This window comes from Microcebus murinus, chromosome 5 (genome assembly GCF_040939455.1).
Source record: "Microcebus murinus isolate Inina chromosome 5, M.murinus_Inina_mat1.0, whole genome shotgun sequence".
NCBI lineage: Eukaryota > Metazoa > Chordata > Mammalia > Primates > Cheirogaleidae > Microcebus > Microcebus murinus.
The window spans coordinates 38,104,352-38,115,990 of NC_134108.1; the positions used below are offsets into that span (position 1 = coordinate 38,104,352).

At 34.4% G+C, this 11,639-nt stretch overlaps 1 protein-coding gene and 1 pseudogene across 5 annotated transcripts in view; both read right to left on the minus strand.

Annotated features, from left to right (window-relative positions):
- Positions 1–4,736, minus strand: part of PKIB (cAMP-dependent protein kinase inhibitor beta) — an 87,114-nt gene extending 82,378 nt beyond the window's left edge. For all 5 annotated transcript variants that reach the window (XM_020287194.2, XM_020287189.2, XM_076003021.1 and 2 more), the window contains exon 1: positions 4,648–4,736. The gene's annotated coding sequence lies outside the window, so the exon portion shown is untranslated. The remainder of the gene's footprint in view (positions 1–4,647) is intronic.
- LOC105878212 (prohibitin 1 pseudogene) overlaps positions 1–4,736 on the minus strand; it is a 29,650-nt pseudogene extending 24,914 nt beyond the window's left edge.
- Positions 4,737–11,639: the final 6,903 nt, after the last annotated feature.

Sequence of the window (11,639 nt, forward strand, 5' to 3'; positions counted from 1 at the left end):
CATTGGGGTTTGGATTTGCATTTCCCTGATGATTAGAGACATTGAGCATTTTTGCATATGTTTATTGGCCATTAGTCTATCTTCTTTTGGAAAGCTTTCATGATTTTTGCCCACTTTTTAACGGGGTTGTTTGATATTTTCTTGATAATTTGCTTGACTTCTTTGTAGATTCAGGTTATTAGCCCTTTATCAGATATATAACATGCATACATTTTCTCCCATTCTATAGGATGACTATTCACTCTATTGATTGTTTTCTTGGTTGTGCAGAAGCTTTGTAATGTAATCAGGCACCATTTATTTGTTTTTGTTGTTGTGAGATTGCCTTTGAGCTCTTCATAAATTCTTTGCCTAGGCTTATATCTGATATTAGATCTTCTTATTGGATTGTTCCCTTTACCATCATATAATGACCATCTTTGTCTTTCTTTACTTTTGTTGATTTGAAGTCCATGTTTTCTGATATGAGAATGGCTATACCAGCTTTCTTTTGGTTTCTATTTGGATGAAATATTGATTTCCATACCTTCACCTTGAGTCTGAATGAGTCTTTGTGGCTTAGATGTGTTTCCTGAAGGCAGCAGATATTTGAGAAAATGTAAATGAGAAAATGTAAGCATGCCTATATCTCTTGAGTTGAGATAGCAAGCCATTCACATTTATTGAAAGAATTAATAAATGGGGTAGATTTCTGTTTATCCTATTGAGTAGAACTTTATTACTTTATTTTACCTCTTGCGCCATTATGGTATCTGGGCTCTAACCTTTAGCTTTTGGGTGATTTCACACTGATGGATATTTATTGTGTTAATCCATGTATAATGCTGCTTTGAGTACTTCCTGCATGGCAGCTCTGGTCTTTACAAATTCACTCAGTGTTTGCTTGCCTGAGAAAGTCTTTATTTCTCCCTCATATAAAAAACTTAGTTTTATAGTATACAAAATTCTAGGCTGGCCATTATTCTGTTTGAGAAGACTGAAAATGGGGCCCCAGTCCCTTCTGGCTTGTAAGGTCTGCAGAAGAAGTCTGCGGCTAGTCTGATGGGTTTTACTTTGTAAATTACCAATGCTTTTACCTTATGGCTTGCAGGAGTGACTCTTTCATATTTCCTTTGGCCGGTATGATGACTATGTGCATGGTGATTGTCTCTTTGCAATTAATCTCCCAGGGGTTCTTTGAATTTCTTGTAGCTGGATATCTAGATTTTTATCAAGGCCAGGGAAATTTTTCTCAATTATTGCCATAAATAGGTTTTCCAACCTTTGTGTATTTTCTTCTTTTCCCTCAGGGATGCCTATGATGCTTACATTAGGCCTCTTTACATAATTCCATATTTCTTGTAGGCTTTGCTTATTCTTATTTATCAGTTCTTTCTCTTTGACTGACTTGTTTAACTCTAAGCTGTTGTCTTAAAGCTCTGAGAGTTCTTTCTTCTGCCTGTTCTATCCTATGTACAAGACTTTCCACAGTGCTTTATATTTCCTTGAAAGAATTTTTCATTTCCAGAAGTTCTGTTTGAATTGAGTTAATAATTTGATTTCTTTAGTTTATATTTCATTCATTACCTGCATTGTTTTTGTGGTTTCTTTATGTTGGGTATCTATTTTCTCTTGTTCACTGAGCTTCCTTATAATCCATATTCAAAATTCTTCATGTGTCATTTCAATCTTTTGTTTTGTTTAGTATCCATTGGTAAGGATTTATTGTTTTCTTTTGACGGTGTTCTTTCTGTCTGATTTTTCATGTTTCTGGAGTTCTTTCACTGATTCCTTCTCATCTGGTCTCTCAGTCGAAACCTAGGGGTGGTAGGCCTCTTTGTGGGCCTGTCTCCTAGTCCTCAAAGATTGATCCATGAGGATGCCAGGGAAAGGTGTGCTGGTCCTGTGTTTCTTATCAGGTGTTCTAGTAAGTTTGATGAGCCTTTTGGGTTGCCTCTGCCTTGCAGTCTTCATCTCTTCCCAAGAATGTGTAGTGATTAGGTACCCCAGCTTAATCTCTGAGATACTGGGTGGTACTTGTGAGCACAAATATGCCACTCCCTGTTTCTTTGAGTTGGAAGGCACTATGCTTAGCTATGGGTTGTTCCCCTTGTCATTGATTGAAGGTTTTTTTGTTTTTTTGTTTTTTGTGGTTTTTTTTTTTTTTTTTTTTTTTTTTGAGACAGAGTCTTACTCTGTTGCCCCAGCTAGAGTTCTGTGGCATCAGACTAGCTCACAGCAACCTCAAACTCCTGGGCTCAAGCAATCCTTCTGCCTCAGCCTCCCGAGTAGCTGGGACTACAGGCATGTGCCACCATGCTCGGCTAATTTTTTCTATTTTTGGTAGAGACAGGGTCTTGCTCTTGGCTCAGGCTGGTCTCAAACTCCTGAGCTCAAATGATCCACTCACCTCAGCCTCCCAGAGTGCTAAGATTACAGGCATGAGCCACCATGCCCATCCTGATTGAAGTTTTTTACACCTTAATGATATCTTCCTATTCTTAAATTACTACATTGTGTGTAATTGTATTTTCTTAAAAGAAATATAATTGCATTTTATCAAATGTCACTTGAAATCTAGTTGGAAGTAAAAAATACAGGAGTTTTATTATTTAGTCTATGACTATGAAATTATTATAATACATTTCCCACTATTGAACCACTTTCACATTCCTATAATAAAACACTATGTGTTGTATTAGTCTATTTTGTTGATTTCTACATTCCTTTAGCTAGTATTTCAATGATTTGAGGGATTTTTTTGTGCTACTTTTATTAGTGTTTTCCATTTTGGTGTTTTCTTGGGATATTGTGCTTTTTATTAAATAAATCAAAAATAATTTGTTTTTTTAATAGAGTTTGTAGAGTAAAGGGATAATGTGTTCCTTAAAAGTATATATTTTTAACAACTGATTGTAAATACCTTGTGAGAACAACACATTTTACTCACTGAAACAGATAGTATTTTAGCTCTTTCTAAACCTTTCTGTCTAAGCTGGTCAAGGACATAGGCTTACACATCACACAGAATTAGGCTCAAATCCTAACTTTACTACCTACTAGCTAAATGTGTGCATTTGGAAAGGTACATGTGTATCACAGGGAATAATCATCACTTCCTTACCTTCCTTATGGAGTTATCATGAGAATTAAATAAGATTATGTTTATATATCACTGTACATTGAGCCCCCAATATAGACCCAATAAATTATTTTAGTTTAATTTTCCTTAAATACAAAATTAATTTTTAAAATTCTCCTTGTTATTTTTTTCCTAGTATGGAGATTCTGGTGCTTTACATAGAAATATAAATGCTTTTGAAAATTATTTATGTGAAATTCCTTAATAAAAGGTATATTTCCATTAAGGCCTATTATTCTGAAATTAATTTCCAGACATATTGACATAAATTTAAAATTTGACATTAAAGTAAAAATGCTCCTATGAGATATAGAAATGAACTCATTGCCAATGTCCACATGAAATCACAGTGGGTTAATAGGAAAGTTGCATATTGATTTTGAGAATCCCAGGCAATAAGCCTAAACCAAATGTAATGTCTTCCACTCTTTCCTATTCCTTTGGAGCTGTGTTATTCTCATAGGAACCTGAGAGTGGAAGGAATGTTGTAGCCTTCCCACAGGCTGTGGCTTACACTCAGTTTTCCTGATCTATCATCTAATCTGCAATGGGGAAGCAAGGCTCTTACTCTAGATAGGAGAATGCAGCACTAAGGGATTGGCGTCCCTTCAAATACAAATTCCACCAAACTAACAGAATTTTTGTGAAATACATGTAAGATTGCAACATGAATTGCCTTTGATTTTCAAAGTACATGTCATTTTTGTAGGCAAATGCTAGTATACACAGATATCCATCCTTAAAATAGATCAATATCACACTAGTAAATAGAAACCCATCTCTCAAAAAAGTATTAATTTGAGGTTTATGTCCACCAATGTAACCAAGAATATTTACTTGTATGTATTGATTATAAATCTATTACTGTGGTCTTTGAGGAGAGTAGTAATGAGAAAAGTAGTAAATTTATAAGATCTAATTGTTAGTAGTATAAATTCCTCCTTTGTTTTAAAGGCTATAAATTTTAAAAGATTATTCTGATGGGCTAGCTGCCTCTACTGAGAAAAGTAGTAAATTTATAAGATCTAATTGTTAGTAGTATAAATTCCTCCTTTGTTTTAAAGGCTATAAATTTTAAAAGATTATTCTGATGGGCTAGCTGCCTCTACTGAGAAAAGTAGTAAATTTATAAGATCTAATTGTTAGTAGTATAAATTCCTCCTCTGTTTTAAAGGCTATAAATTTTAAAAGATTATTCTGATGGGCTAGCTGCCTCTACTGAGAACAATTTAAATAGGCACAGCTAAGAATGGAAATATCAAACCAAGCTCAGTCTCTACTAATTGTGGATCCCTGGCAGACACAGGATGAAAACGTGTTATCTCAAGGTCTCAGTAATTTGACATGAACAATAGATTTTATCAAGCTTTGGTTAAACTCTACTGATTTGTTTTCTAAAATGAAGATATCCCACCTTACCTTTTCTCTTCATCCTCTTGCTTTATAGCAACAAAGACATTTTCAGGGACATTCTCAATATATTATTCCACATGTTCCAGGATCAGTGGAACAAAAAATATACTTACCTCTATCTTTTCTGTTCCTGTGTTGCCTCAATAATTTTATGGGTTCCTCCTTCTCCCAGATTTCTCTTGATGGAGTGCCTTTTCAGTATACCACGTCCTCTGAAGGAAACAAAAGGAGAAAAAAAGATTTATTAAGATAAATATCTTATCTCTTACAGAAAAGAACAAGTGGATCCTTGGGCAAAAAACATCTAATTTAGTGACCAAATGCCATACAATTTTTAAGCAATGTTCATTATTACTTTTTCATTCCTCATCTCATTTTTTTCCTTTTTTATTTCTGTGACTGATAGCAGGAACAGGACAAATTTTCTTGAGTAAGCTGCTCCATACTCCCTTATGAATAAGGAGTGTGTTTCTTTTTATTATTTTGTTCACTGCTGAAATGCATCAATTGTACTCTAAGCAACCTTTCTTTCCTTTTGCTCTTAAACTGTGTAACATGAACAGGCATAGACATTCTTACTAAATAGTAAAATCAACAATATAGCAAGATATATATTTTTCTTCCAACTTTCAAATTTCCATTAAAAAGAGATTAACTTGGTGAGTGGCAGTCTTTATGAAATGTGTGATTTAAAAAGCAATATATCCCTTCCACAGTTCATCTTTGAATTCCATTGCCAAGGAACAAGGACGTTGTTTTCCTCGGTCATGTGATATAGTGATTGAAATGCTTAGAGAGAAAAGTGAACACACATCCAATGAATCCAATCCACATGTAATGCCTAAGCAGCAAGAGGTTTCATGCTTCTTCCTGCTCATATTCTTTTAGGCATGTATATATTAAAAGACTCGTTTTATAACTGATTAATAGCTTTAAATAACTAGAAAACAATCTACTTATTTTCACATCCATATGGATTTCTGATGGAGGTGGGTAAAACTGATCACAGTTTAAAACAAGTCCCCTTTCACTCAGGCAGTTTATGTAATGGCAAATGCTTGGATGTTGAAGATGAGAGAGACAATGTTTTCATTTTATGGAGGTCATCTGTCCCTTTTTCTCCTGTGTGGGGCCACTAACATCCATATTTCTCTGCTTGAATGTGCTGTTTAACTTTACTAAGGTAATTCAGAGACGAAGAGAGTCTAGTTTTATATTATGTATTATAATATTATATTATGTATATATTACGTATGCTGCTTTCCCTCCCCTCTTCCTTTCCAATAAGTCATCAAATTCTATCTATTCCAGGCTCATAATGTTCTTTGGCTTACTCTTCCTCCCAACTCCATTTGTACAGGCACCATTTGCACAGGTTGACCCTCCCCAACCATACCTTCCTCTACCCCATGCATTCTTACAGAGATTATGACATCTCTCACTAATCTCCCTGGTCTGAGGCATTCCCCTTCCAATCTATCCTCCACAGGCCATTCACATTGGTACAGTAACTATACTTCTATTAATAACTATATAAAACCCAAGAATTATATGTGGTAAGAATATTTCACTGAGACTGTCAAATAAAATCTTTTTCCCCCAAACATCAACAGCACTATGCTAGCCATTCTTTACATTAGTTTTCAAATAATTTGATTAGTCTCTCTCTTCTTTGTTTCTCACATTTTCTCATAGCTTACAAGTGAGCCAGTAGAAGAGCGTCCTAAAAGCAGCATAATATCGAGACAGAAGTACTGAACTTAGTTCTGTATCCAACTTATCCTTTTAACAGTTGCTGATTTTGAGGAGTCTTCTCATTTCCTGTAGGTAAATGACAGACCCCTGCCCATAAGGTAGGCATGATTATATACATTGATCTTGCCTGTCTCTCCAGGTTGCTCTGGGATTCAAGGAAGATCACATACAGTAAAATACCAAATATGTAGTTATTACTCTCCCTGAAGAATTGCAAAAGTAAAAACTTGCTTCTTTTGTTTAACACTAAATTCAGATTAGGATCCTAGAAGGTATCTGTGATCACATTTCCAAGTGATCACATTTCCAGCTTCATTTTGGAAATGTGATGCTCTAAAGAGTTTTCAGTTTCAAAAAAAATAAAAACACCAAAGAAATTAGACTGTAATATATTTGGATTTCAAAGACACACTGACTCTAAAAGGGAAAAAAAAGGAAAGGGGGTTCAAAACAGAGACAAATATCAATTGGCTGAGCCTGACATTTAATCCTGCTATGTAATTGAAATAATCATTATGGCACAAATATTAATGCCACCTCCTCAAAACCCTACTAATAACTCCAGACATTACTAGAAACATTCAATAGAAAATATTCCCCTACTCTCTGCCATTGTGTTTTAGGCTTTTAATGGAAGAAATGTACAGTGAGTATAACAGAATGTTTATTTTGCTTCTAAAGAAGAAATAAAATATATCAACCCAAATAATTAATATACAATTATCACTGTGTCTTCCACTCAGGAAAAGTTTTTACGTTATACTAAAATAACCAAAAATGCTGCCAATCCATTTTTTCCTCTCCTTCAAACACTGAGTGAGTTCTTGTGAGCATTTATTCTATCCTGCTGGTTTCCAGGTAATTTTTACATAGGCTTTTGGATGACCATTGGTTGCAAATATTTTTGGATAATATTGTAATAATTATCCTATTCTCTTAACCTCTCTACTGTCTGATATCACTGAGTAACTAAACCTCAAAAGAGGTACAGAGAATCATAAAATTAAAAGGAAAAGAAATAGTATATCTGTGTGGTATTGACTTTATCAGGCTAATGGATTGAAAATGGTAATTTGTAACAGCATTTCTTTTTTAAATTATGGTAAAATACATATAACATGAAAGTTATCACCATAATCATTTTTAAGCATACAGTTGGTATTGGTAAGTATTTATTTGCACATTATTGTGCATCCAATCTCCATAATTTTTTATCTTGCAAAATTGAAGCTTCATACCAATCAAACAACAATCTCCATTATTGCCTCCTCACAACTTCTGGTAACCACCATTCTCTTTTCTGTTTCTATGAATTTTACTGTAGGTATTTAATATAAGGGGAATCATACAATATTTGTCTTTTTATGACTACCTTATTTCACTTAGCATGATGTCCTCCAGGGTCATCCATGTTTGAGCATGTGTCAGAGTTTTCTTCCTTTCCAAGGCTGAATAATACTCCAATATGCATACCACATTTCACTTATCTATTCATTCAGCAGTGGACACTAGAGTTGCTCCCACATGTTGGCTATTGTGAATAATGCTACTATGAACATGAGTGTACAAATGTCTCTTCAAGACTCCGCTTTCAAATCTTTTCAATATATGCCTAGAAGTGGAATTGCTGGATCATAGAGTAATGATACTTTTTTAAAAATAAGGTTTTTATTTTAAAATACTTTTAGATTTACCAAAAAATTTGAAGATAGTAGAGCTCCTATAGAATCCCACACCCAATTTCCCTTATTGTTAACATCTTACATTAATATGGCACATTTGTCACAGTTATTTAATTTATATTGATATGTTGTCATTGACTAAATCCATAGTTTGTATTTCCTCAGTTTTTTTCTAATGTCTTTTTAGATGTTCCAGAATCTCATTCAGGATACCATATTATATTTAGGTATCATGTCTCCTCTTTGCTTTAACAGTTCCTAGATCAGGATTGGGGAACCTGGGCCTTAAGGAGGCCACATGTAGCCTTCTAGGTCCTTAAGTGTGGCCTTTAAACTGAATCCAAATTTTACAGAAAAAAATCCCTTTTTTCATTCATATATTTTTGTTCATCTTATATATCCTTATTTTATTTTTAAAATTAATTTATTTAAAATAGCAAAGAATAAAATAAGTTTCGATGAAATAATCCTCCCAGATTGACCAGCACAATGAGAACGTTAGTTAGTAAGCCATAAGGACTAAACACTCATGCATTAGTTCTAAACCTTCCCCACCTGACTGGCACCACAACTGCATTAGGCTGGTTAGCAAGAGTTTATAAGAGTCCAATACACTAGTCTGTTATCAGCTTTTGACAATGGTGCACTGTGTTCCCGTTTGAAGTGGAATTTTTGAATAGTTGCACAACTCGACAGTATTTTTTAATTCTGTCTGCTTAAGAGCTCATCATGTCAAAGAAGACCAAGAGAACATTGAGGGAAGGAAGAAAACAGATTTTTAATGAAGATTGGGAATTGCAATATTATCTTCTTTCTGCTAAACATAAGATGATTTTCTTGCTTTGTGATACTGCAATACCAACATTAAAGAAATTCAATGCTCATCAGCATGATAACACTAGTAAGGACTACAGATATTTTAAATTAAAGGGAGAGGAAAAGGTTGTATTGCAGAAATTAAAAGATGAAAAGCAAAAGCAAAGACAATTCTTTCAAGCAGAAAAAAGACCTGGAAATAATGCCACTGAAGAAAATTATAAAGTTGTTTATATAGTCATGAAAAAAGGGAAGCCATTCGGTGATATACAAATTGTGAAAGAATGCATTGTCAAAATTGTAGGATGCTTAGACCCTGATAACATTTCAAAGTACAAACAACTGCCTCTATCAAGAAGAACCTTAACTGATTGGCAGCATGAATTAGCCTTCAACTTAACAAAACAACTTCATGCAATACTTCAAAAGGAAAATATATATTATTCAATTGCTTTGGATAAATCAACTAATACTACTGACTCAGCACAGGTTTTATAATAGATTTTCTTTGATATGAAGAGTTACTTGCCTTGGGGACTCTTGCAAACAGAGCACAGGGAAGAAGATATCTTCAACAACTTTCAAGGTAATTGTCATGAAGTTGGACTGAATTTGGTAAACTGAGTGAATGTGTGTACAGACAGTGCACCTTCCATGACAGGAAAACATGAAGGTTTATTGCAAAGATAAAAAAAATTATTAACCGATCCAGATGCTCTCCTTTCTTTTCATTGTATTTTGCATCAGCAAAATCTCTGTACTAAAGCTACTATTTTAAGTGACATGTTGCAACAAGTTATAAGTATTGTTAACTATATTCCTTCAAATGCAGTTTCATAACATGCTAAAGTTGAAGAATGAGGTTTTTCATGTGGATTTGCCATATCATTCTAAAGTGTTGCTACCACAGGCACAGATGTTAGCCAAAATGTTATTTCTGTGAGAACAGAGAATTAAATTTTATGAAAAACAGAATCAGCAATGTGAGTTATTGGAAGAAGATTTCTATAGGAATGTAGCATTTCTGTTGTGATAGCCTGTCAAATTGAAATGGCTTAAATATTTCTTTCCAAGGTAAAACTAAGTTTGTATGTGATATGTGGCAAAACAAATCCAAGAATTTTGGGGGAAAAACTGTCTTTTTTCAAAAGGAAATTTAGGATGAACATTTTCCCCAGTTAGCAAAGGTCATTGATGAGCAGGATGATATATGCCAATCACTTGAAGAATATGGAGCTGTTACAGACCTGTTAATTGGAGAATACAAAGAAAGGTTGACTGACTAGAGAATCATGATATCATACTCAAATTAACTTGTCAGCCTCACTTAGTCGATATCACCAAGGCACCTAAAGAACTACAGATGGAATTGATAGAGCTCTCAGTAGATGACATGTTAAAGTCATTGTTTGATGCTTAGAAAGATACAATTGAAATATGGAAAAACGCAGTAGAATACCCACACCTTCAGCAACATGCCTGAAAAATGCTTTCTTGCTTTTAAACCACTTACTGATGTAATCTACATTCTCCTACTTAAACCAAATCAGGACGCCCTTTAAGTCAAAAATGACTGATATGCATCTAGAGGATCATCTGAAACTGCGGACCTCCGTGCTGCAACTACATATTCAAATGCTTTCCATCAAAAAGCAAACACAAGGAAGTCATTTAAAGGTTCGTTAACTTTAAAATTAACAAATAGTTTTCATTTTGTAAATTATTAAGTACATGGTAGTTCGTTTTAACAAAATAATATAAATTTTTAAGTATATCTAATTGAAATTTCTTGAATGAGCCTTATTTGATTACAGCTAAATTAATGCAGCCTTGCAAAATGAAAAGCTTCCCCATCCCTGTGTTATTCTTTCCATATTTTTGATGACCTGGACAGTTTTAAGAATTACTAATCAGGTATTTTGTAGAATGTCCTTCAATTGGGATTTGTCTCATGTTTTTACACGATTGGACTGTGGTTATAAGATCTCAGGAGGAAGACCACAGAGGCAAAGTGGCATTTTCATCACATCATATCAAGGGTATGCAATATTAGCATGACATCACTACTGATCTTGACCTTGATGAGAAAGTGTTTGTCAAAGTTTTTCCACTGAAAAGTTACTCTACTTTTCCTCCTCACCCCTGCTGCTTTCCACTGTATTTTTTGGAAAGAAGTCACTGTATGTAGCCCTATGATTAAGAAAAAAGGAGTTATTTTCCACCTCCCTTAAGGGTGGAGTATCTTCATGAATTATTTAGAATTCTGCACAAGAGATTTATCTCCTCTTTCTCATTATTTATGTATTCAATCATTTATTCATAACGGAATGAACTCATGGGTATTTATTTTATACTTTAGATTATAATCCAATAGTACTTTATTACACCACTCACATTGTTCCATATTTGGCCATTGGAAGCTCTTTCAGTTGGCTCCTGTAGTATTTTTCCTATCAATGCAATACATATTGCATTATGTATCATCACTCAATATTTCAGCTTTGACATACACCAGTATATGGCTTTATCCAGGTAATACAGGTGAGAAAGGTTTATTCAGGTGCAATAGAAGAGTGAGAGTATTATGAGACAGATGTAATAGACATTGTGTCATGCTACTGATGCCCCCCCCCTTTCAGGACTGATCCACTCATTTCCCCAGCTGAATGTTAGTGGCTGATGGCTGAGACCTCTTTCAAGAATTGCCCTCAGACAAAAAGAGGTCACATCTAGTCAGAAATCATTGCAGGGTATAAAGAACTTACACCAAGCCCCCATTTGGACTAATCCTGAGTGTGCATCCCAGCTGCTGAGTTCCCCCATAGAATCAATTTTCTCCTTTATCCAAAAAT